Source organism: Myotis daubentonii, chromosome 3 (assembly GCF_963259705.1).
Source record: "Myotis daubentonii chromosome 3, mMyoDau2.1, whole genome shotgun sequence".
NCBI classification, from domain to species: Eukaryota; Metazoa; Chordata; class Mammalia; order Chiroptera; family Vespertilionidae; genus Myotis; species Myotis daubentonii.
The window spans coordinates 98,518,960-98,546,920 of NC_081842.1; the positions used below are offsets into that span (position 1 = coordinate 98,518,960).

At 41.4% G+C, this 27,961-nt stretch overlaps 1 protein-coding gene and 1 pseudogene across 1 annotated transcript in view; one reads left to right on the forward strand and one right to left on the reverse strand.

Moving 5' to 3' along the window:
* ROBO1 (roundabout guidance receptor 1) overlaps window positions 1-27,961 on the forward strand; it is a 455,516-nt gene that overhangs the window by 221,263 nt on the left and 206,292 nt on the right. The gene's annotated exons all lie outside the window — the stretch shown is intronic.
* Window positions 25,641-26,364, reverse strand: LOC132229333 (TCF3 fusion partner-like; annotated as a pseudogene).

Below are 27,961 nucleotides of genomic sequence, written 5' to 3' on the forward strand. Positions count from 1 at the left end.
TGTCATTTTAAAAGGTTAAATTTGCTTTACATAATTTGTACAAAAAAAGGAAAACTAGCTAACTCTACTGAGTTTTTTGTTAATCCTCTCCCAAGGATATTTTTTTCCATTGCTTTCTATTTTAGAGAGAGTGGAAGGGAGGGAAGGGGAATGAGAGAGACACATCGATTGGTTATCTCCTGCACATGCCCCAGCCAGGGCCTGGAATCAAACCTGCAACCCAGGTACATGCCCTTGAGCTGAAATCAAACCTGAGGGCCAGCGCCCTAACCACTGAGTAACACTGGCCAGGGCTGAGGTGGTTTTTTTTGTGTGTGTGTGTGTGTGTGTGTGTGTGTGTGTGTGTGTGTGTGTGTGTGTGTTTAGTGGACCAAAGAAGTTTTACTATAATTTGAAACATATTTTAAGTCAAGAAAGATCACAGAGCAGTTTAGATTATACGTGTGTGTGTGTGTGTGTGTGTGTGTGTGTGTGTGTGTGTGTGAGAGAGAGAGAGAGAGAGAGAGAGAGAGAGAGAGAGAGAGAGAGAGATGAAGCTAGAGCAAATTTTATAGCTACCAAATTAGAAAGAAGTTGTGGTGGCATATTGCCACTGGACTTCTGGTCTGAATGATATGAAAGACAGTCTGTTAAGCAGTTGTTTGCAGAAGTTTAAATCTAGTTACAGATCAGTATGTGAGGCTTCCTGGACTGGCTGAGGTTCTTGGCAAGAGAAAAAATGTGTAGATCTAGCCACAGCTAAATGGAATAATTCCAGAGTAGGAATCACAAGGTCTTGTGTAGACTCGAGCTATCAACAATGAATGATTTAAGTAAATAAAACTCAATTAACATCATACATCTTTAATCACTTGCAGTACATCCACAATGGTGTCTTGTAAATCTGAGTGCTACAGCCATTTTTATACATATTACAAACATTTATTCAGCCTACTTTAGAGTTAGAAAAACTTGGGTTTCAATCCAGGTCCTGCTATTTCTTGGGCGTTTTTCTTTGGGCATGTTATTTAACCTCTCTAAGATTTAGTTTCTGTAGCTATAAAAGTAGAGATAATGTATCTAGCTTATAGGATTATTGTAAAAATGAATGATTAAACATAAAACATTAACTCTTTGTTGTGAATGACCTATATAGCCTAAAAAAATTGAAAAACATTTAAGACAACTGGGTAAAATATAAGTACTGAAGTGTTTAATTGGACTGAGCAAATTGTTCTCTATCTTTAAGGAATTTGCCTTTAATCATACAAGTAATGCATGCACTAAAATAATACAGCAAATAATTTGTTGAATGGAAGCTAACTCTAAAATTATTTAGTTTAAAATTGGATCACTGTATTTCCAGTAGATTGTACTCTTTCGATTTCATTCCAGCAACCTGGCTACATTATAAAGACTTGTTACAGAGATGAAAGAGTGGAATGAATAAAAAAGTTGTTAAACTTCTATCCTATTAGGCAATAAGTAATCATGGTGGATCTTAGCGGGGAATCATTTTACCTTTTGAGAAGGGATTCTGTTTTCTTTTTTTTTCTTTCTTTCAATTACAATAAAAATCTCATCAAGTAGGGGTGTGTGTGTGTGTGTGTGTGTGTGTGTGTGTGTGTGACTGACAAGCTGATATAAAAATTTTTATGTAAGGGCAAGAGACCAAAAATAACTAAGACAAGTCTAAGAATAAGAATTAGGTAGGAGGCCTTGCTTTATTAGATATAAAAATTCCCTCTAAGGCTGTAGTAATGAATGAAGATTGGTGCCTGGATAGGTGAATAGATCAACAGCAGACTGAGAGCCCAGAATCAGACCCAAAGACAAATGCAACTTGATTTACAGCTGATATTACAGTTTGGGAAGAAAGATGATATTTTTCAGTAAAAAGTGCTATGAGGATAGGTTATTGCTATAGGGAAAAGAAATAAAGGTAGACTTATTCCACCTTCTACAAAGACATAAGTTTCAGACAGATTAAAGCTCTAAATGTTAAAAGAAAAACTATAAAACAATATAAGAATATATAGTCAATAATATTGTAATAACTGTATGGTGCCACTAGAAATATCGAGTGGATCACTTTGTAAAGTATATGATTGCCTAACCACTATGCTATACACCTGAAACTAATACAAAATAATATTGGAAGTAGACTGTAATTGAAAAATAAAATTTGAAAAAGATGAGCACCCCTTCCCTCCCACAAAAAAGTAATATAGGAACTAAGTTTTGTAATTTTGGGGTAATTGAACAAGAGATAAACAGCACTAATTATAAAGAAAAAGATCACTAAATTTGACATTAAAATTAGGATCCATAGTGCATAAAAAACACACCATAAAACATATGACAGGAATGAAGAGGTCTTCACAACACATGTGACACACTATTAGCATCTATTTGAGTGTCCCACATGTGTGCGGGAGGGGACAAATAGCCCAGCTGAAAAGTGGGCAACAGTGTTGAGCAGGCCCTTCTTGAAAGCTGCACCACAAATGGTTAAGAAACATGTGTACAAACTGCTCAAGCTCATTTGCCCTCAGCACTCACTGCCATATTCCCAGCAATACTTAAAGGCTTGAAAGGTGGGTGTGGGAACCTAGGTCCTCTCACCACTGCTTGGGTCTCCAAGGCACTAATGGCCTCTACTTCCACTGGGCTTGGGGACACTGTCTTCCATTGTTCAGAATAGCAGGCCCCTGGCCTGGATCTAAGACCAGGCATTCTGGGCTGCCATGATGGTGGCAGGAGCATAACCTCCACAAACTGTCATTGATAGTTTTAGCCTCTAAGGCAGCCGTGGGTAAACTACGGCCCGCGGGCCGGATCCAGCCCGTTTGAAATGAATAAAACTATTGAAATAAAAGACCGTACCCTTTTATGTAATGATGTTTACTTTGAATTTATATTAGTTCAGACAAACACTCCATCCATGCTTTTGTTCCAGCCCTCCGGTCCAGTTTAAGAACCCATTGTGGCCCTCGAGTCATAAAGTTTGCCCACCCCTGCTCTAAGAGGATTGAGGGAGGTTGACACTTGCTGCAATCTTAGGAACCTAGGTCACCTCTGCCTCACACCCCACAGAGTCCGGGCCTCCTAAACTCCATGGTGCAGTCTGCCACCTACATTCAAGCTGAGTGTCTGGCCAGCGTGGGGCCTCTGTGATTCAATCAAGCCTTCTATTGACTCTCTTTCCATGGACAACCATCTGGCCTAATGCTGGTTTACCTGGACTTTCCTAGACCTAGATTGAGGCAGTAGAGATAAGAAAGAATACTCAATATATTGCAACTGGACTCTTACTTAAACTCAGCTGCTCTGGCCCTTGAAGTGGTATTGGTTGGAAATTTTGTGCACAGCTTTTGCTTAGCTGTATTTTAATTGAACCCTGTGGTCTATTTCCTCCAATGCTGAATTAATCAAGACATTGAAATGTGATCTGAAAAGCATTTCAACAGCAGATAGGCTCACCCATGTCAATCTGAGATGTCCACCCTGGCTCCTATCGTTTTATCACTGTTATGGGTCCTAGTTACAGGGTTCCACTTAGAAACCATGGTGGTGGAACAATGATAATTGATACTATGACTATAGGGACATTAAGGTAGGAATTCTTGGCGTGACTTTTGCTAACTTTATTTTTTAGGACTTCTAGAACCAGATTGAATGGGAACAGTGATACCAAGCTTTCCTTTCTTATTCCTGATTCAAAGGGACTGTTTCTAATATTTCCCTATTAAATATAATATTTGCTCTAAAATTTCCACATGTACCTTCTTAATTTTCTGAGTGTTTTTTGTGAGTGAATTTCAAATTGTATGAAATAAATTTTCTGGATCTGTTGAGCATGGCATATGTGTTTTTCATACCTTATTTATTTATGTAGTGAATTCAGGTATACATTTTCTAATATTAAACCAACCTTGAATTTCTGGATTATTAGCAATTTGACATGATCTCTTATATTTTATGAGTTAGAAATTACTTTTTTCCTCGTGTCTGTCCTCAGAAATAATGTAAAAAAAAGTCTTAAAGTCATATTTTCCACTAGCTGATTAAGAGTAGAAAAGGTCTGTTATCACAATGGAACACTATGCTGCTATAAAAAAAAAAAAAAAAAAAAGAACTCTTACCATTTGCAACAGCCTGGATGGACCTGGAGAGCATTATTATTTTTTTTAAATTTTGTTTTATTGCTTAAAGTATTACATATGTCTCCTTCCCCCCCCCCCCCCCCCTTGACATTCCCCCGGCCTCCCCTACCCCGCAATGTCTTATGTCCATTGGTTATGCTTATATGCATGCATACAAGTCCTTCGGTTAATCTCTTACTCCTCCCTGACCCCAACCCTCCCCAGGCTTCCCACTGTAGTTTGACAGTCTGTTCAATGCTGTTCTGCCTCTGTATCTATTCTGGAGAGCATTATTGTGAAGTGAAATAAACCAGTCAGAGAAAGATAAGTATCACATGGTCTCACTCATATGTGGAATCTAATGAACAACAAAACGATGAACAAAAAAAAGATCCAGAGACATAGAAGCATCTAACAGACTGTCAAACCTCAGAGAGAATGCAAGGCAGGGTGGGTGGGAAGAGATCAACCAATGAACTTGTATGCATATATGCATAATCCATGGATACAGATAATAGGGTGGTGAAGGCCTGGGGTGTGTGTGGAATGTGGGACAGGGGGCAGGCTAGGAGAGGTCAGTGGGGGGGAGGAAAGAGGGACATATGTAATACTTTTAACAATAAAGATTAAAAAAAAAGAGAGAAAGGTCTATTAGTAGTGGAATAGCCATGCCTTAAGCTTCCTGTACCCTATTTTAAACATTTGCCTCAGAAGCATACACTTGCAATGTTCCAAGAAAAAAATTGATGTACACTTAAGTGAATAGCTTGGCAAGCTAATGGGTCTAGGTTCTGAATAGTATAAAACACTTACTTAAATATAAATGCATGAATAAATTAATGAATGATCAAATGAATCTCTCTACTGTGGATCCAGCCTAACAATGCAACACCCATCTATAATAATAAAAGTGTAATATGCAAATTGACTGAACAACCCAACAGCAGAACAACTGTCTGGACAACCTTCCAGATGACCATGTTATGAAACCCACTGGCGCCAGGCCAGCCAAGGCGGGTGCCATGCGATTGGTCGGGGTCTGGCCATTGCCCCATGATCACCCTGTAGAGAGGAGCTCAGGCCACCAACCCATGGGCTATGACAAGTGGGTGGAGCCTTCCTCTGCGGGGGCAATCCATCCTGGAGCCCGGCCAGTGGGCAGGGCCTACCTCTTTGCGGAAATCGATGGCAGAGCCCTGTGATCCATTGCCCCAAAGAGGGAGGCCCAGGATACCCGCTTGGCAGCGCTGTGGCGGGCAGCCTGGGCCTCCCTCTGAGGGAGTGATCCATCGCGGGGCTCCCTGACTGTGTAAGGGCACAGGCCGGGCTGAGGGACAACGCCCCCCCCCCAACCCAGTGCAGAATTTCGTGCACTGGGCCTCTAGTATAGTTAACACATTGTTTGCGGGTAGTTTTTATCGCACACTAACAGGTGGCGCGGGCCATTTTTGCAGTTGAATAGATTGACTACTGTTATACCTGGAAGTACATACATAATTCACCATTGTATGTGTTAGAGACCCAAATTTTGTCCTTTGGAATTCGTATATCTGCATGTTAGCATCCCTTTAGAGCAATAAAAAAGTATAAAAATAAACGTATTTATACATTACCCGCATTCTACCGCTAGTCTATAAAAAACGTATTAATACGTGTCCCGCGCTCTACTACCAGTCAATGTAAAATGTATAAATACGTTTCCCGCATACAATGTCTTAAAAATTTAGAGCTTAGAACTAGGACTCAAATAAGCATTGCTTGTGAAGGACATTCAGTAAGTAACAACTATTTATTTGAAAAAGATGAAAGCAGAAATGAATGTCAGTAGCCTTAGACCAGTGCTACAGGGAGCTAGTATAGAGTGGTTATTAAGACTGGGCTCTAGAGTAAGGCTGCAGTGTCCAGGTCACTGATCCACCTTGAAAATAAATATACAGGTGTGCATGGCATAAAATATAACTGTTTTTAAAACATGGTCAACAAAAGTATATTTTGGTTAAATGGAATTTTCCTAAGGATTTGTTTGAACTGATTTCCGGTTAATTGGGAGTCCAACATATCCATGCTTCTGCATAAAAATAAATTCACTATAAGTTAGGGGCATACATATTTATTTTATATCCAGGTGAATAAAGGTTCATAAATACTTATATGTTTATACACATACTTGTCGCTTTTAAATAACAGCAATTTCAAGAAATAACTTATTTTTATTTATTTTTTTTAATGTATTTTATTGATTTTTTACAGAGAAGAAGGGAGAGAGATAGAGAGTTAGAAACATCGATGAGAGAGAAACATCGATCAGCTGCCTCCTGCACATCTCCTACTGGGGATGTGCCCGCAACCCAGGTACATGCCCTTGACCAGAATCGAACCTGGGACCCTTCGGTCTGCAGGCCGACGCTCTATCCACTGAGCCAAACCAGTCTCGGCAAGAAATAATTTAAACTTGAATGATGTTTCACAAACATGAGCCTTTTGCCTATATACAATGTGAATTTTAAACTTTATGACTGAAGATTTTCTATATTCATTTTGTTATCAAAGCAGTGTGTGTGTGTGTGTGTGTGTGTGTGTGTGTGTGTGTGTGTTTAAAGATTCTAAATGAGTAATATTTGGTAAAAAAGCAAACAAACCTATTTGCTTTCTGATTATTTGAAATGTGGTTATAATGTAGTTTTATCTTTCCAAAGATTAGATCATATAAGGACTAACAAAATAGCTGTGTGTGTTAGTTTTGTTAAAGAATTTGGAACAGTTTATAGTTTATATTTTTCTAAGATCTAAAGAAAAAAAATTTACTAGAACTCTTCTATCAATTTTGGTAAAACTGCAAGAATAAATAAAAGTACTTTTAGACATTAGGTATAATCTATTTGTATTTTATTCTTCTCAGTTTTTAATTCTATCATGTGAATAATTGCAATAGTGCAATTATAAACAATAAGGTCGGGAATTTAGTGTATTTATTTTAGTTTATTTCAAAGGCTGGGACAGAGTGAGTAAGTTGGCAGTGTATTAAAGAAGTGAGAGAGGTAATGGATGAGCAAATAAATGGTAGACAGGGTCTTGTAGACCATTATAACAATTTTGGCTTTTACTCTGAGATGGGAAAATTGGAGAGTTTTTGAGTCAGGGGTGAGTATGAGAGAAGCGTGGTTTAAAAGAAGGACTAAAGGGAAGAGAGAGATCAGAGAAGAGACTGAGTTCGAAACTAAGTTTAGAAAATCCATTTTTTATTTAGTAGAATTAGCAGATTCAAGAAATGCAGGCACATGGCCTCTACATAACAAATTCTTTGCTGGTGATGTACAGTTACTAAGGGTGTTCAATTCCAAGCATATTATCACACAGCTTCTAAAATTCAAGTGCCATGTAGGAAAGGAGGATTTCATGGTAGCATGAAACAGTTCCTACTATGAAGGAGCTTGGGTGAAGCTGACAGGTGTAATGTATTCTGCTTTCACAAAGGCAAGGGCTGTCTTGTTCCAGGTGGACACATAGAAATGAGATTTTCATTATGTTATGTTAGGGAGACAGTGATGGGCAGGTAGATGCTGTAGGAAGAAATGAATTAGGAAACTTTTATATGTGAAAAAAATCAACGTTGAGACTGATAAGAATATATAGTAGTTAACTATTTAAGAATGTAGGATGTAGAAAATAATATACTAGCATCTAAACTACAGAGATAATGACTAGTTTAGGAAATGAAATTAGCTCAGTTGGCCTGGAATAAGAGGGGCAGGGAGGTCAGTAGGTGAAGTGGACAGGTGAGCAGGATAGTAGTCAGATTATAAAGGTATTCATCAAACAGAAACATGGATTCTATTCTTAGAGCAATTGAGAAAATTGTGGGATTTAGCTGTTTCTGTGGGCCGGAAGAGCAGAAATAATGTCAAAAGATCTCTAGATTCATGTTGAGAAAGTCTTGTAAGGTACTTTGCTTTCTTAGTTGGCTCTTATATCATGGAAATACTTCCAAGTAGCAAATGGTTCCCAATTAAGGAGGGAATTATTGAAAATTCCATTAGGGCTTTAAAACTTTTTTGTCTCTAATTACACTAGAAATTGCAGACTTTTTGAACATGAACCAACTTTAGTTGAATTTGTTAACGATACTTTATTACATTTGTTTTAGAAACAAAACTGAAATCCAAATTATTTTGGCACTTTAGCTAGCAGGCTGAGCAATTTCATAAATAGGCTTTAGGGCTTCCATTTGAATCTCATTAAGGGTTTCTGTATAATCTTGAAAGGTATTAATAATCGTATGGACCAAGAGTGATTTTTAAGAGCATATTCTCAGTATTACCAGCCAGAAAACATAATTTAGGATAAAGTGCACTGCATATTGACAGAGGATAGTTGGATAGGGGTGAACCCATTGGCCTCCCCAGAATCAACTGGACCCGTTGTTTCCTCCCACTTTGCTAGGAAAAAATGATTAATACCTAATTGGGGAAATGACTAAGTTAAAGAACAACATAAATATTTAAAATATTATTTCTCTCCGAAGTAAAACACATTCACTGTTCTACTAAAAATTAACCGGAGATATGTTTACATCTAGTGAATGATGATCCCAATATCTCTGTGTCAGCAAGAATGGATTGCAGGGTTTGGGGAAGAGGAATGGAAGTGAAATGACTCTGATATTTGAGAGTTAGCTAATGATGTTTTTGTCATGTAAATCAGCCCCAGACTAAATCGGTCAATCATCCACATCAACATAAGCAGGTTTAGAATGTCTATCAACCAAAATTTGTTTGATTAGTCTTTAAAATATAACCCATGTTGCTACTCAATATGTTTACTCGCCAAGAGTATGCACTTCATTTTTACATCAGCAATTCCTTGACTGATCACCTCTGTCCCTAATTGTAAAAATAAAAGTAAAATAAATGCACTTTCTATCAGTTTCTAAAGACCTTCAGAAAAAACAAAACAAAACAAGTACTGGCACTTTCCCATTAATACAGCAAATTGGTACAATATCTATTCCAAAGGAGAAGCATCCTTTTCCCCTTTCTCTGTGTCTTAAAAAGAAGTGAGTGCTGCAGTTGTTGGACAATAATAACAGTTGATTTGGAATGGACCCGCCCAAAATGTCCCAAACAAATTAATAGCATAGAAACATCTGCTGCTGTTTTATTAGAGTTTCACATAAAAACCTAGTTTGCAAGCTGGCGTTTGGAAAGCTTTTCTTTACACTGAACACTTAATGTAGCTGCAAGAGGCAATCAAGACCATATGTCTTTCATTTTTAGATCCAAATATTCCTGCATCTCTCTCCAACCTGGGAAGGTTGCTGGAACATGAGTACTGAATTATGAAACCTGTTTTTAAGATCAGGATTTTTTAACAATATATTTTTAGCCATTGAGGCTATGGCATTTACACTTCTCTGTTTTGATTATTACTATAATTTAATTAAAAGTCTTTGTACTTTAATTATCCATTATGATTTCAATGATGGCTTTAGCTAGACATGACATTTAATATATACATTACAGCACTAATTTGGTATAGTTTGAACCCAGCATTGGCCTAGAAAAGGATCTTATGAGTTTTGTGGAAATAAAAATCATATAATAGCCTATGAAATAAATTATTTTGTACCACAAATTTTCTCATCCTTGTCCTATCTAATAAATATGCTAATTGACCTTCATGCCATTACAAAGATGGCAGCACCCACAGCCAATAAGGAGGGAATATGCTAATTGACTGCCCTGCCCCAAAGATGGCGGTGCCCACAGCCAATAAGGAGGGGCTATGTTAATTGACTGACATGCCCTCAAAGATGGCAGCGCCCACAGCCCCAAGATGGTGGTGCCCAATCCCCTCAGCACTGCCGGGGCGGCAGGTGCATGGCAAGCCTGGGCCCCCTGCCTCCAGAGTCCCCCAGTCCCCAAAGCCCCCCAGCCATCCAGGGCTGGCCTATGGCATAGGCAAGCCTTGGATGTCGGCTGCCCAACCGCCCAGGGCCGCCCGAGTCTCAGATAACCAGGGCTGGCCGAGGCTTGTGCTGCTGGCAGTGGCAGCAGCAGAGGTGTGATGGGGGCATTTCCTTCCCCTGATCACCAGGTCACCTTCCGCCCCTGAGGGCTCCCGGACTGTGATAAGGGGCAGGGCAGGCTGAGGGAAACCCCCTCCAGTGCATGAATTTTCATGCACCAGGCCTCTAGAAAGAATATATGTATCTAGTGTTACTTAACTAGAGGCCTGATGCATGGCTACCAGCACTGCCTTTGCTCCGTCCAGAGCTGCCTTTCCATCTTCCCACGCTGCCCTGAGGCCCAGAGCAGCTGGGGGCAGTGTGGAATGCCTGCATCGTCACCATGGCAATGACGCAAGTGTCCTGCACCTGGCCGCTCGGCACCTGTGTATGCAAATTAACCCACCATCTTTGTTGGGTTAATTTGCATACTCACTCCTGATTGCCTGGTGGGCATTGCAAAGGTACAGTCAGTTTGCATCTTTCTCTTTTATTAGTGTAGATAAACTCAAGGCCATCATGAGGAAAATGAACAAGCTTTGGGTTCTGCATTATGAAAATACTAGAGGCCCGGCGCACAAAAATTTGTGCACTCGGGGGGAGGGGGGTCCCTCAGCCCGGCCTGTGCCCTCTCGCAGTCTGGGACCCCTCGTGAGATAACGACCTGCTGGCTTAGGCCTGCTCCCGGGTGGCAGAGGGCAGGCCCAATCCCTAGGTGCAGCCCTTGGTCGGGCTCAGAGCAGGGCTGATTGGGGAGTTGGGGCGCCTTTCCCGGTCATGCACAGAGCAGGGCAGATTGGGAGGTTGCAATGTCACCCTCAGTCACGCTCAGGGTAGGGCCGATTGGGGGGTTGGGGCATCGCCCCCTGTCACACTCAAGGCGGGGTTGAGGGGGAGGTTGGGGCGCCACCCCCTGTCACGCACAGAACAGGGCCCATTATGGGGGTTGGGGCTCCGTACCCTGTCATGCACAGAGCAGGGTCAATCAGGGGGCTGGGGAGCTCCCCCCTGTCATTCACAGAGCAGGGCCGATCAGGGGGTTGAGGAGCTCCCCCCTGTCACTCACAGAGTAGGGCTGATAGGGGAGTTGGGGCAACCCCCCATCACACTCAGGGCAGGGTGGATCAGGGGGTTGGGGCGCCGCCACTCTCACACTCAGGGCAGGGCCGATGGGGAGGTTATGGCTCTACCCTGTCACACACAGAGCAGGGCCCGTGTGGGGGGGGGGGTGGTTGGGGCGCCGCACCCTGTCACACACAGAGCAAGGCCAATCAGGGGGTTGGGGCGCCACACCCTGTCACACACAGAGCCGCAGTGCGATCAGGGGTTTGGGGAGCTCCCCCCTATCAGGCACAGAGCAGGGCTGATCAGGGGGTTGGGGCACCTTCCTCTGTCACGAACAGAGCAGAGTGGATAGGGAGGTTGTGGCCCCACCCCCTGTCACACACACAGAGCCGCAGGGTGATCAGGGGATTTGGGTGCTGCCCCCTGTCATGCTGATCCCGGTGCCGGGAGGCCTCTCGGCTCCGCTGATCCTGGTGCTGGGAGGCCTCGCGGCTCTGCTGATCCCGGTGCTGGGAAGCATATTACTCTTTTACTATATAGGGTAGAGGCCTGGTGCATGGGTGGGGCTGGCTGGTTTGCCCTGAAGGGTGTCCTGGATCAGGGTGAGGGTCCCCACTGGGGTGCCTGGCCAGTCTGGGTGAGGGGCTGAGGGCTGTTTTCAGGCCGACTGAAGCTCCCAACTGCTCCTTTTTTTCTTTTTTATTCTGGGCCAGCTTTAGCTCTGGCTCCAGCTCTGAGGCCTCTGCTGCTGAAAGCAGGTATCTGGTTTGTTTGGGTTCTATAATCGAAACAATGTATAACTCCAGCTCTGAGATCCTGGCCGGCTGAAAGCAGGTTTCTGGGGTTTTGTTTAGCTTCTATATTTGTTACAATGTTTCTTAAACTGCAAGCTCAGAGGCTGGCAAGGCAGGCGGGGAACGTTGGAGTCCTCCATCACTGAAGCAAGCAAGCCTCATGTTCGCTTCCAGCTGCCTGGCTGCTGGCCGCCATCTTGGCTGGCAGTTAATTTGCATATCGCCCTGATTAGCCAATTGGGAGGGTAGCGGTTGTACGCTAATTACCATGTTTCTCTATTATTAGATAGGATTATGAGTCATTGTTCTATCACTGTTGTGTGACAGAACTGTAATGACAAATCTTAACGTGTTGCAAGGTTTTAGCAAATGTTTCTTGTATATTAATACTACTCAATTCATTTCCATTTTGTAGTATGGCATGCCAGCTATTCAGTGCCCTGCTCTTTTCTTTTCTTCTCTTCTTTCCCTGGTTTATTTTCCCTTTGAAACTTCAGTCTTCACTTCCATACACACACACACACACACAATATGTATGCTTACAAATGTTTAAATTAGATCGTAAAAGGATGCCACCACATGTTCTCATAAGATTTTATTTTTATACAACAAACTCTTTATTATCTTCAATATTGCTTTGATTTTGCCAGGAATGTAAAAAATTTCCCCTTTTTTGTCACTTTTATGTTTTTCATCACTTGCAGGACTATCTCTTTAATTCCCATTTAACAACCCTGAAATCAGGGTCAGTTTTGTAGTTGATGGCATATTAATTTCAATGAATTATGACAACATTTTTACTATAAGGGAAAATAATAGCAAAGCCTCATTTTGCCCATGGGATGAAAACTCCTTTTGCTCTGAAAGCCAGTTTCCTATATTATTCCTCATGACATAGAGCTTTTTAGTTTCTTCAGAAAAACAGCCTATAATAAGAAACAAAAGTTCAAAAATATTGAAAATGTCATTTGTTTTCCCTAAGAAGATGTTTAAACTGTAAATTCTTTTCTTATGAGAAAAATAGCCAAATGAATATAATTTCAATTTTTTCCTTTATATTACAGAATCCTTCACTCTACCACTGTTTGTACATACCGTCTTATAGATTGCTCTTTGAGAAACTCTTGGAAAAGAATTACATTGTCTTGTTAATTTTCCACTGTTCCTTAATCCATGTAGAAAGACCTTCTCCTTAAAAGATCCTTTGTTGCCCTATTCTAGAAGATCCAAATCACTAAGCAAGTATCTGAATGGCTTCTGTACCTATAAAATACTATATAAATTAACAATTAATATTATTTTGGTCTGTAAAGATACCATATACAGGAATCCCAGCTAAGAACTCATGCACATGTAAATGGCTAATTAAAAGATAAAGGCGACATCTACAATACTTTCAACAATAAAAATGAATTAAAAAAAAATACCATTTTAGGGGACTGGGTGAAAGAAGGTGAAGGGATTAGCCAAAGAACATATGCATAGCCAGTGGACACAGACAACAGTGTGGTGATGGCCAGAGTCAGGGGGATAGGGGGCTGGGCAGAGGTGGGTAAAGGAAGGGGAAAATGGGGGACAACTGTAATAGTGTCAACAATAAAAAATAAAAAAAAAATAAAAAATAATTTTAAAACAAAAATATATTAAACAGAGATTTATAATATTAAACCCACATGTTTTAGTATAAAATTATTTAAATTTATTTTCTATCCTGTGGGCTTTTATAAGTTTTTCACTGTACAAGGACACCAGTGTCATTGGAGTGGCTTTCTAGATATCTTCTGCCAAAATAATCTTTCTGCAAAGCAGATCTGGTTCTGTAACTACCCCGCTTAAAACAAAACAGAAGACAAACTGTAGGGGTGTCTCAATTTCTAAAATATAAAGTTCAGACTTCTTCATATGGCTTATAAGTCCTACATGATGTCCTTTGTTTATATCTATAGTCTCATCTCACCTCTACACTCCCCACTTCTACAAACACTAACTGTATTTCCAAATGTTCTTTAGTACACAGCAGGCCATGCTCTGTCTTACCATTTTGCACCTCTCACTTCCTCATCATGAAACACTTTCACCACTTATCCCAACCCTCTCCCCTCACCTGTCATTTCTCAAATTAGACACCACTTCCTTCTAGGAACCTTCTCTGATACCTTCACTGAATCAAGTGTTGTGTTGGTTAGGATTAGGGTCAGCTATAAATAACTCTAAAACTAAAGATAGCAAATAATATTTTAAAATTTCTTGTGAAAAATTTTATTTATTACATTATTGACAAGCTATATAACAATTACAAATATACCACTGGCTAAAATAGATGGATTATACTATACAACATGAATATATTTTATGCATTTTATCCTTTAATTTATAATATAATATACTTATTAATAGATCAAAAGATACCTTAGGATATATTTCAAAATACGGGGATCACAGCTTTAGGTTTAAAACACTATGAATTAAATATATTTTGATAATGTTAAGTGGTATCTATGAAAATTTACTTATCATCTAATTGGTATATATTTCTTCCATAGACTCAGTCAGTTACTCTAAAAATAGATGCTGCAAACTTATTCATTCTTCAACTATAAATTGTAATTATATTTAGATGCTATTGTGCTTATAAAAAGAACTAAACAATGGAAACTTTAAGACCAAGTTTAGAATTAAATAAGTATTTATTTATCATAAGTAGATTAAATAATTATATAGGTGTTTTTTTGTTTGTGTTTGTCATTTTTATGAGAAGAATGTTTATTACAGAGGGCCCTTAGGACCACCATATAAGTGGTGTTAAATGTGTTTAACTGACAATGATTTTTGTATAAGTAATTTAAATGCACACTTTAAGAAGATATTTATAATTCCATGTTTTTTAGTTAATTTTCTCATGTGCTTTGTTGTCATTAAGAAACAAACGTGGGAAGGAAATAAAATTAGTCACAAGAAATCTTCCAGCAAATATATTTCTCAAGATTTGAAAGTGCAAATATTTGTAAAGAAAAAAAAAAGCATACACACATTTTAAATTTTTCTTAATTTGGTAGAGACTTTCCCAAAGAAAGCCCTAGTAGTGCATGAGTGAGAATGTGTTAATTTTGCTGACAGACTTTCAAGTGGTAGAAAGAGCATAGGACCAACACTCATTCTTTCCAAGCATTTGAAGATCAAGTGAATCATTATGAATCTTGTATGAGTGCCAGCAGTCAATGGCTACTCGGAAAAGGGCATTTAATAAACAGGCACAAACAGGAAGATGTATAAAGGAACAAGCAGACAGCTCTTGTGACCAAGAGTGGTTTTTGAAACTGAGCCTTGGAGGAGCTCTTACAAGACCAAGAAGTGCTGAGCTTAAAAGAGAAATGACTAAAGCACATGAATCCAACCAATAGACTTTGGAGCTCTTAATAGATGTACAGCAGTTGTGCCACAAACCAATGGAATATGTCCAGAGGAAAATTTTTCCCCAAGCCCTGAGTATTTTCTCTTTTGCTTTTGCTACAGTGAGTTGAGTCAAGGAACAGATAATTTCCCCTCCAATTGCTAGATTCCAGATCCAGACCATTCATCAATGAAAAAAAAAAAATTCTTCCCCAGAACTATTTTTTTTCAGAGTGAAAAAAAAAAAAAAAAGGTTGGAGGAAATGATTGAGAGGAGCAGTGGGTTTAATAAAAGACTTTTTTTTTTTTTTTTGGCTAGGAAAATAATAGTAGAACAAAAGAAAGCAACTTTGAAGTAATAGTTTTTGAAACATTCCCACTGGTGAAAAACAGCTGTTGTGGTTTTCCTTAATTATGTTGTATACACAGAAGATGTTTCAGTGGAAGAAGAAACCTAAGCTAAAATGCTTTAGAAACAAGACTTGCTTAGCTTAATTTTTAATATAAGAATATAATCGAATATGTCTTTGAGAGAAATAATTAGATCATTGCTTAATATTCCATTTTTATTAATTCTCAGATTTAGGACAGAATTAAGAGTGGAACTGTTAGAAAATAAGCAAAGGTCTCCTCATAATAGTCCAACATATTTATCAAACCTAATTGCAATCATTTATATGAAAAGATGAGTTAGTACCATTAGTTTTGAAAGAGTATTTCCAAGTGCTGATTCGTGGTGGTTGTTTATTGACTTCAGTGAAATCTGCAAAATATGGGCTTTGAAGGAGAATGATTTTGTACACTCTAAAAGACAAGAAACTTTATGGTACAGGAGACATGCAGGGTTTATTTTAGGTGCATATGGTTTTTATGGGGAGAAAAAAATCTTCTAAGTACATCTTGCAACACACAGTGTCATTGCACAATTTCAAATATTTCGAAAAATGCATGCACATTTAATAGGCGAGTGATCACTCTCAAGATACAGTGCTAAGACTTATCTTTATTGGACAGTCCCAGTAGCCCAATTTCTCCTTATTCCTTTTGGTTTTCTGCAAAACAAGCTGCATGTGTGTTGTTAGTTTCCTAAGCCAGAGTTAAGTCCATTGGCTGATCTATTCCTGTACTGTCACTATGCTGCTAACAGTAACCCTTTCTTAGCTTACAGTGCAAAAATGGGGAAGAAGTTTTTATGAATTTATTGTTATTCATGGACGTATCTAAAAAAGAAGGCCAGATATAGTGGCCTCTGAAAAATAGTGTATGTGGAAGAAGAGTAAAAGACTACTTATACTGGAACTAGAATTATTAGCAGGGAATACCTAGTAGAAAGTGAGTAATCCAGATCACTTTATGTCTCTCTGGTCTTATATTCTATAATGAACATAATTAGTTCCTCATTTTTATAATATATCATATTTTTTCAGTGTGTTTTTTATTTTAAATTTTTTCTCTTCAAGGATGAACATTTCCTCAAGTACAGGGACCATAAAATTTTCTCTTTAGCATAGCATCAGAAAGGAAAGAAATAATTATTTTTGTGTTTCTGTGCACATGGTATATTATAGTCTTTGCACTGAGCCCTTGTCATATATATCTCATTTAATTTGTATAGTAACCCTGTGATGGAGGGAAAGAGAGGCATTATTTTCAGTATGGAGATGAGGAAGTTTAAGGTCAAGCAGGTTAATTAGTTTACCAAAGAAACACAGCTAGTAAGTGAAGAAGTGGGCCTTTGAACCCACATGTGGCAGATGCTCAAGGCACTGCTCTTTTTACAATAGCACACTTTCTTCTATTTGAATTGGATGACTGCATAGATCAGAGATGACTCATTGTTTTAAATGTAGGTTTGATATAAATACTTTCTTTTTAAAAAATGTATTTTATTGATTTTTTACAGAGAGGAGGGAGAGGGATAGAGAGTTAGAAACATCGATGAGAGAGAAACATCGATCAGCTGCCTCCTGCACACCCCCTACTGGGGATGTTCCCATAACCAAGGTACATGGCCTCAACTGGAATCAAACCTGGGACCTTTCAGTCTGCAGGCCTATGCTCTATCCACTGAGCCAAACTGGGTAGGGCTAAATACTTTCTAATATGAGGTAAAATAAGCCTTTATTTCAGGCAGTATTTATTCAGAATACTTACTAGCTATGTTTCCTTGGTCAAGTCATCAAGAAAAGTTTATATACCTTTCTATGCTTAAATTTTTATTTCTACAAAATAAAAACATCTATATTATCAGCCTACTTATAGAGGCACTAGAGGCCCGGTGCACGAATTCATGCACGGGTGGGGTCCCTCAGCCTGGACGGTGATCAAGGCCAGCAGGGGTATGGGATGTTGTCGGCTGGGGGGAGGGGCTGCAGGAGGTTGGAGGGCTGCCCTGGTCAGGGCCATCAGGGCAGGCTGGCTGGGGGGAGGGGCTACAGGAGGTTGGCCGGCCACCCTGATCAGGACCGATGGGGCCGGGTTGGGGGGAGGACTGCAGGAGATTGGCCAGCCATGGGAGGTTGGCTGTGGGAGCTCACTGATCACCAGGGGGCAGCTTCTGCATTGAGCATCTGTCCCCTGGTGGTCAGTGCATGTCATAGCAACCAGTTGACTGGTTGTTCGGTCATTTGGTCATTTGGTTGTTCAGTTGCTTAGGCTTTTATATATATATAGATTATAATTTTAAAAGGAAAGAATCAATTTTAAAGCACATTGTAGAGTGCTTTAAAGTGTAAGTCTTATTGGTGATATTGCTGCTGCCGCCAATGGTGTCAATGATGATATTTCCCTGCTCTATTTTCTAGAGCATCCTTTACCTAAAAGTCTTCTACATGATTGAAATCACTTATTGGTTACATTAAACTTAACTAAGTAGGTTTAATAAAGATAAAGCAGGTATATGCCTGAATTTAGATCTAGTGTTTTGTTGTTGTTGTTTTTAGCTCATTTGAGGAACCTCCCCAACTTTTTGACATATCTTAGTTATACGTTTGGAGTATTCTTGCTTTAACTTAGTAAAGAAATATTCCAGTGATTAAGAAGGATTTCATAGTGTTCTTATTCATATACTGAAGATCTTGACATGTAATTTGTGTATATTTATTAATTTGAATGGTATATCATGAAAAGCTCATGGTTTTTACATTCTTTCAACTAGTATCACAAATGATGATACAATAGGTCCTTGGGTTACATCGGAAATCTGTTCCTACTGTGAGATGTAACATGATTTTCTCCGTAAGTGGGAAGCACCTATGTCACTCACATAGAGCACATACACAGCAATAATGACGTGAAACAGTAAAAAAAATTTAAAAGAAAGATAACAATCCCTAACCTTTACTTGTGGTAAATAAATAATAAAAAGCAGAAAGCTCATATGTACATATGTTGAAATGACGGAACTTTTTTGTATAAATAAATGGGAGATGGCAACGTAACCACAACGTATGTCGAGTCTGACATAACCTGAGGACTGTCTGTATACCATTGCAAGGATGTTCACCCGTAAACCATACATTCTTCAGAAGCAGATAGAATATGGAAAGTGTACTTTTATAGAAAATTAACTAAAGAAATTATGTAACAAAGAAAAATTTTTGAGTCGAGTTGATCCACCCCTGAGTGCCTGTAAAACTGCTCTGGCTCTCAGGAACTTCTCTTCATAGTGTAACGTCTTAGTCTGCTGAATCATCTGATCTTTATTTCAAAGTAATGGAAATAATGACCAGAAAAGCTGCCTTCTGTTTGGATGGTCCTGACATTTATGAGACCTCTTTAGGGAGAATGATGAACATGGGAAAATGTTTTCTAAGTGTGGACTAATGTAATCACAATAAAAAGTGAATACATTCATTACAACGGTGACATTAAACACTTCAAAAACCCACAGGAAGCATTTATTTTCCTGGTTTTGTCATGTCATATATATCACATGTGTAAACGTATCACCAAATGTTTCCTGAATATTTCTGTTTTTAAATTATTTAGAATCATTTCATTTTTAAGCCAATTTCATTCCCATTTGCTATATTTGTGTGGAGACGTATAAATTAGTTAAAATAGCCATTTGTTAGTGAAGTAACTTGTAGAAAGCATCCTATATTATATTGATAACACAAGTTACTTCCAGATATGTTATCTAATTATCTACAACTAGTCACTTGTTTTGCATTTCTGCTTTAGGTATTTTTGTAATCTATATATTTTCAAATAATTTTTAAAATTTTAAAGTTACAGTTATCATATAATATTATACTACTTTCAGGTGTACACCCCAGTGATTAAACATTATATAACTAAGTGGCCATCCTAATAAATCTCATACCAATCTGATGACATGCATAGGTATTAAAATATTGTTTACTATATTCTCTATACTGTATTTCACAACACCATGATTATTCTGTGACTACCAATTTGTACTTCCTAATCCTGTCACTTTTTCCACTCATCCTCCCAAACCCCCCTCCCATCTGGCAACCATCAAAATGTTCTTTGTATGAGACTGTTTCTATTCTGATTGTTTATTTTGTTTTTTAGATTCTATTATTGATAGGTAAGGATTTATGGCCATTTTATTGTTCATGTTTTTGTTCTTTTTCCCCCCCTGTTTTTCTGAAAAAAAAAAAAAATTCTTTATCATTTCCAGTAATACTGGTTTTAATGGTAATTAACTCCATTAGCTTTTTCTTCTCTGGGAAGCTCTTTCTCTAACTTTCAATTCTAAATGATAGCTTTGCTGGTTAGAGGAGGTAGAGTAATCTTGGTTATAGGTCCTTGCTTTTTATCACTTTGAATATGGTATTTCTTGCCAATCCCTTCTGGCCTTCAAAGTTTCTGTTAGAAATGAATTAATTGTCTTATGGGAGCTCCCTTGTAGATAACTAACTGCTATTCTCTTGCTTTTAATGATGATGTGTCTTGGTGTGGGCCTTTTTAGGTTTGTCTTGTTTGGGACTGTCTATGCTTCTTGACTTGGATGTCTATTTCCTTAATTAGGTTAGGAAAGTTTTCTGTCATTATTTTGGTCAAATAGGTTTTCAGTTTCTCGCTATCTCTCTTCTTCTGGGACACCCATGATTCGAATGTTGGTACACTCGAAGGTGTTCCAAAGGCTCCTTACTTAACACTATTCTCATTTTTTAAAAATTATTTTATTCCTTTTGATGTTCTGATTGTCTGTCCTATGTTTCCCTATAGTCTAAACTAGAGGCCTGGTGCACAAAATTCGGGCCCTGGGGGCAGAGTTACCTCAGCCTGGCCTGCACCGTCTCGCAGTCTGGGACTCCTCAGGGGATATTCGTCTGCTGGCTTAGGGATCGGGCCTAAGCCAGCAGTAAGACATCCTCTCTCAATCTGGGATCCCTCGCTCCTTACCACCTGCCTGCTCACTCCTTACCACTTGGCTCACTGCTCCTTAGTGCTGCCACAGAGGCAGGAGAGGCTCCCACCACTGCCACTGCGCTCACCAGCTATGAGCCCGGCTTCTGGCTGAGTGTCCACTACCCCAGTTGGAGCACACTGACCACCAAGGGGCAGCTCCTGCGTTGAGCGTCTGCCCCTGGTGGCCAGTGTGCATCATAGCGACCTGGTTTCTGTGGTTCCGCCATAATGGTCGCTTAGGCTTTTATTATGTAGATTATAAAAGGTTATTCCTCACTTGTTCCTGCACAAAAGAATCTGTGCATTTATTTTATAACATGATTTATTGACATGTCACCATGCATTACATGGAAATTTGAATTTCTAGAGGTTGGAGAACCTTAGGAAATTTCACAGGTTCAATTAGACAGGAGAACATCAAAGAGTTTAATGATAGAGTTTTTCACCCATTTGCTGCAGCACTGGAAGGGGAGGGACCCAGTGCCAGGTCAGCTCAGCGCCCCAGATGGTCCCGGTGTGCACCTAACAGTGAAGACCCCAGGCCTGGCTTGGCTTGGGGCTTCTACTTATGACTCTGAAGGTCAGAATTTTTTAAAGCTGGGTTAGCCCTTTGTCCACAGAGCAATAAACCTTTCCTCGGGCTGTTGGGGAGGTCTGGACATATCTTTCCTTGAACCATGGCAGAAGGAGAAGGGCCTCCTGTGGTGGTGGGACAGCGAAGGAGATAAATGTGACATTGTGTTTAGGGTCTCTTGATGACCTTGTCCCTTCCATTGACCCCAGCCCAGTTGTACATTCCCAGGAGAAGCCGTCCATACCTGCCGGGTGGCTCAAACTCTCACACCACTCTGCACATGTTGGTATACACATCCCTCTGATTATGTGATTAATGCCACCTTGGGACAGCATGCAGGACTGTTCGTTGTCAACTTGGCACCAGTACCATTCCCATCCACTGCTGGGAACTTTGTTTCCAAGGATCCCTTTCTCAGCAGCTTTCCAATGAGAGGAACTTGCAGGAGCTTTGGACAGTGAAGCAAAGCAGGATCCATTGTTCTCACAGCGGCTGTCTGCACTGCTCCTCGAATTCTCACATTGGTGACTGAATGTCATTTTCGTGGCATCTTAGATTTCCCGTGAGCTCAGGCTTCTCTACTGGTTGCAACATTCGGGGCTGAAATGTTTAGTGACCACTTCTCTGATCCTCCTTCCTTCCATGCCCACTCCCCCAGCTCTGGCACGTGTGTAAATCCTAATTCCCTTACGAAATGTGTTGTTTCTGTTATACTTACGGTGGGTCCGTTTTCCTGATGAGACTCAGACTGACACCATGGATGAGTGTCTGTGTTGCATGCCTGGCCTTCTTCAGGGAAAAGTGTATAATACATGTAGCATCTGATCTAATATGTTGCACTTTATTGATGAATAGAGGCCTGGTGCAGGGTGATCAGGGCCGATCTTTCCCAGCTGCCAGCAGCCAGCCCCGCCCCCCGCCGCTGCTGCCACTGGTCCCCCTCTGTGTGTGGGATTTGTGTCCACCGCCACCCACCCCCAGTTCCCCGTTCCCCATCGGGCGATTGGAGTCTGCCGGCCAGGGGTAGGAACCAAGAGGTTGGCCATTCCCACCCGCTCATTGGCCCTGTCCCCTGCCTCCAGTCACCCTCTGTGGGTGGGGCAACTGTTGAGGTGGGGGCCTTGGCCTGGTGCTGCCTGCGTTCGTTGCCACCTACCCCTAATTCCCTGTTCCCCATCAGGCTATCGGAGACTACCAGCCAGGGGGGAAGGACTGAGAGGTTGGACGGCAGGTCCCATTCGGGCGATGGGGGCCTGCAGGCTGGGGGAAGCTCTTGCATTGAGCGTCTGCCCTTTGGTGGTCAGTGCATATCATAGCAACCAGTTGTTCCCCTGACCAGTTGATTTGCATATTACCCTTTTATATATATAGATTACTGATTTGATTCTAGGCTTCATATTCTTTCTGTTGATTCCCTGTAAATTATTCTTCATTTCATTTAGTATATCCTTCATTTCTGACTGATTATTTTTTATGGTTTCCATGTCCTTTTAAATTCTGTTAAAGTTCTCACTAAGTTCATCTACTCTCCACTAAGTTCATTAAGCATCCTTATAACCAGTGTTTTCAACTGTGCTTCTAGTAGATTGATTGTCTCCATTTTGTTTAGTTCTTTTTCTAGAGTTTTTTTTCTGTTCTTTTATATGGGATACATTTCTTTGTCCTCTCATTTTGGCAGCCTCCTTGTGTTTGTTTCTGTGTACTAGGTAGAGCTGCTACATCTCTCGGGCTTGGTAGAGTGGTCTAATGTATTAGGTGTCCTGTAACATCTAGTGGCATAGCCTCCCATTTATCCAAGCTGGACCCTCCAGGAGTGAAACTGCCCCCACCCCATGTGGGTTGTGTACACCCTCCTGTTGTAGTTGAGTCTTGCTTGCTTTTGGCACACCAGTGGTAGGGATTTACCCCCAGGCCTATCATCTGAGAGGGTAACCTGGGACTACTACTCATGGCCCGCCCCACAGGGCAGGACTTACTTCAGTGGGACTCTGGAGCCTTCCTAATTTGCCCCTTGAATTGTGGCTTTTAGAGGTAGTTGGTGTTTTGATGTGGTCTGAAGTTATCTACTGGATGTACTGGCTCTGGGGCTTCCTGGGAGCTGCAGGTCAATTTCAGCCACTTTCTGAGTTCTTCCTAGGGCCACCATGCATGAGCAAAAAAACAATCTGCAGCTGGCTGATATTTGTGCTGGGCTGAGAGGTGACCAGGCAAGGCCAAGCTGTGAACTAATACTGCTTCCTGCTAGTGTTGGGCCTGAGGCCACTTAGCAAGAGGTATAGGGAATACTGAGATTAGATGTTGCTTGTTTGAGAGATTTTAGGAAAGGCCATTCTTATAGAAAAGCCACTGGAAAGAGCTTGGGTGGGCCTGAAAGTTGAGTGAAATCACTAGGGAGGAGTGAACAGTGTTAGCCAGTTTGGCACTTCTGACTGGGAGAAAACTGCCCCTCCAGCTCTCACACTGATGCCAAACAATTAAGTTCCTCTCTATGTGTTCCTCATGCCTTTCAGGCTTCTGCCCCAGTGCTGAATCTTAGAGAGAGCAAGTCTAAGTAAGTCTGTGTGCAGGCCCTTTAATATAAATGCCCGAGCCTGGCCAGTGTGGCTCAGTGGTTGAGTGTTGACCTATAAACCAGGAAGGCATTGCTCGATTCCTGGTCAAGGCACATGCTCAGGTTGTGGGCTTGATCCCCCGGAGGGGGCATGCAGAAGGCAGCCAGTCAATGATTCTCTCTCATCATTGATGTGTTTATCTCTATCTCCCTCTCCCTTCCTCTCTGAAATCAATAAAAATATATTTTTAAAAAAGATGAATGCCTGGAACTCCAATATCCCTCCATCTCACTCCACCACAATCCCTACTGATTTTTACAGCCAAAAGTATGGGGACCTCTGCAGCTGAGATATCTCTCCTGAGTGGTTGGGGGAACCAGCGTATTGCTTGTTTCCAAGCCTCCTAACAGTCTCAGTGTGACTTCTTTTTTAATTCCCAGTTGTAGGACTTTCATTAAACTATAATTCAAGCAGTTGAGAGTGATAGTTGTTCTGTAGTTGTAATTTTTATGTGGTTGAGGGAAAATGTGAGTACTGCATTTACCTTCTCTGGCTTGTTTCTTGACCCAAAGCTTGTATTTATATTTTACGTAATACATTTACAGGAATTTTTCTCCTATTTAAATATTCGTAACTAAAATTCAGCATTTATGCAGTTTGTTAGTGACATAATTAAAAGAGAATCAATATAGAAGATAGCATTTCAATTTTAGACTTTTGATATCTAAATGTTTTTATTATAAACTTTTGTATATGGAAACGTTGAATGTATCTGATATAATTATAGGTTCAAGATTAAAATGATTCATAGAATATAGTCCATTTTAATGTTAGAGTATTGGAAAAGTCATAACTGAATCTGTCCTGAACACAAAAACAAAGGAAATATTAAACATTAATTCATGTCAATCAGAATTATTTCCATAGCAATTGTAAATTCCAATTACTTTTACAAAACAGATTGGGAAAGTCACTAATTTCCTTTAATAATATTTTCTGGATCTATAACTTATTAGTCCTAAACCTCATGTGAATTGCTTATTATTAGCCACTAGAGGAGGCCCGGTGCACAAAAATTTGTACACTCGGGTGGGTCCCTCAGCCCGACCTGTGCCCTCCCACAATCTGAGGCCCTTTGGGGCCCCTTCCCCTGGCTGCTGGCACCAGTTTTCCTCTGGTGCCCAGAACCCAGGCCTTCGCTCTTCGCCGGGAGGGGCCCGTGCGGTTGGCGAGGGGCTTAGCTCTTTTAAAAATACTTCTGAATGTTTGGTAAATAACCCTGTAGGAATCTACTTTCTGAAACATGCTGGTTGTTAAGGGCTGATTTGGGTAATCAACAAAATGTATGTTAAAATCCTAATCCCCTGAACCTCAGAATGTATCTGTATGTGGAGATAAGATCTTTAAAGAGGGGATTACATTAAATTGAGGCAGTTCCAGTGTGACTCTTAGCCCATCTCACTGAAGTCCTTATAAGAAGAGGAATGTTGGCGTCCAGCCCCAGCAGGTCCAGAGGTTCCCAAAGGTGTGGATGGAGTCGGTGAAGAAGGAATGACACAGAGGCAGTGTTCAGGTGATCATAGCCAGGTTCTCTTTTTATTGTCCTGTTACATCTATATTTATACTATTTGATCCTATAAGCATGCCTCTATAAGCTTTTTTTTTTTTTTTTTTTTTTTTTTTTGCCAAGGAGAGCATGGGGGTCCATTTATTGGGGGGGTCAATCAAAGGGGGAGCTGGCTGGGGGGGGTAGGGCAGCAGCTTGTCTGGGTCCCGAGAAACCCAACTTGAGTCCAGAGCCTCCACCACTTTGAAGCCAAAGTCTTCCTCTACCTTTATCTGCATGGGGGCCAGATCTGGAGTCAGTGGGACTCCAGCCCGGCACCCTTCCCGTGGCACTCACCGCCTCTCCCAGGGGCCGGGCTGCTGGCTTCTGCAGGCGCTAGTGTCCTCCTGGGCGGGGACAGCCCCTCTTTCTCCAGAGGCTCGTTCTCAGCGTTGCCTGGGGTGGGGTGTCTGTGCCCTGGCTGCCCTCGTCCTCCAGTAAGATGGTGAACTGGCTGGCTCAGTAGTCGTCGCCATAGGAGTCCAGCACCCTCATGAGGAACCTCCGCTCCTGCTGGAGTCTCCGTGTTATCCTTTATATCTGATGGAGCCTATTCAGGACCCGCTCGATCTCCCTGCAGCACCGACCCAGCACCTGGTACTTCCTCTGATTGAGTTCCCCTTGGCACCACAGCCGCTGGCCTTGGGGTGCCTCCTCCTCTTCGTCTCGCTCCTGGAGGCTGGAGCTGCCTAGACCCCCAGACATGAACTCCACTTTGGTCTCAAGCTCGCTCTCCAGGATGTGACCACCGAACAGCAGAGGCAGCGCCAGCTCCAAGCAGGGAGGTGCTGAGAACTCCTCAAAGCCCACAGCTGCCATGGACCCCTTTCTCTGCTCCAGCTCCATTTCTCCCTGGCTCCCAGCAGAACTTCCAACCTTGCAAGCCTCTTAAAGTGCAAAATGACTCCCTGATCTGATTTCATGGCCAGGCACACAGGCCCCAGCCGCTAAGCCTCCTGGGAGTTGTAGTTCTCTATTTCCCGCTCGCTTTCCTCGCCCCACTCCCACCCCGAGTCCCCGCTGAAAGGCCCTGCTTGCTGGTCTAAGGCCGCTGGCCAGGCATCTGAGTCACCTCCATCTTTATTCCTGTCCCGACACCGTGCAGTCTGACCACAGAGACTCTCCGCTTGGGAGGCCCCTGGGTCTCCTTCTGGGGCTGGGGATGCGCCACTGCCCGGGCACTGGATCGGTTCCCAGGCCCATGGGTCTCCTTTTGGGGCCTGGCTGCTGCGTCGCCCCCGAGACCGGATCACGTGCCCCGGTGGCTGCGACACAGCCCTGGCCCCTGGGTCTCCTTCTGGGGCCTGGCTGCGCCCCCACCCAGGCACCGGATCGTGTTCCCGGCCCATGGCTCTCCTTCTGGGGCCAGGCTGTGTCCTCCCCAGGCAGGGGTGCAGCCTGGCCTCTGGCCCCGCCTATGTGTGTTCTCCAATCACTGGTGATCCATGATCTGAGAAGCCTGCGGGGCAGGGAAGAGGCAGACATCCCCTCTTCCCTGCCCCACCCGGCTTCTCTGATTACTGGCCCAGGGCCGGCAAAGGTGGCCCAGCTTCTCCGATCACAATGGTGGTCCAGTTCTCCGGCTCTTGGCTGCCACCTGGGTTCCGACACCGACAGGCGGCTTCTTCCATCCTTCCCTTTTTGCCTCCCATCATTGTGCCTACGTATGCAAATTAACCGCCATCTTGGCTGGTGATTAATTTGCATATCTCACTGATTAGCCAATGGGAATGGTAGTGGTCATATGCCAATTACCATGTTTCTCTTTTATTAGATAGGATACCGTATCTAACAATGGTGCATGCTCTAAGTTTGTGTTCAATTGAGTAATATAATGTACTTTATACTCACCAAACTGCAGTGCTAATGCGTTCAGTCTGTGATGAAGCAGAGGATGTTCCAGTCATGAAACAGTTCGTGTGTTTTTTTAATTAGATTCCCCTCAACTTTTAATTCATAGATTAAATTCCATTTTAAAAATTTTTATTGACATTAGGGAGAGAGGAAGGGAAGGGGGAGAAAGCGAAACATCCATGTGAGAGAGAAACCTTGATCTGTTGCCTCCCATACACACCCTAACCAGGATCAAACCTGTACCCCAGTTATGTGCCCTGACCAGAAATGGAATCTTAGACCTTTCAGTGTATGGGGCTATGCTCCAACCAACTGAGCCACACTAGCCAGGGCTGAATTCATTTTTTTAAAAAAGCCTTTATCATATCATCTTCATGTGAGGTTAATAATATGTTTAGTATTACAACATAAGGGTAAGTCATTTTGTTCTAAGATTGAAAGCTGATGACTTTCAGGGAGCCCTTTTCATTGCAACTTCATTGCAAATTAATTTTCTTGAGCATACACATTAAAATTGTTTATTACATTTCTTCCATTTTATATTTAGTAGGCAAATGCCTTTTAAGAATTTAATAAAGAATCCAAAAAATTAGCATGGTTTCATTGCTTACTA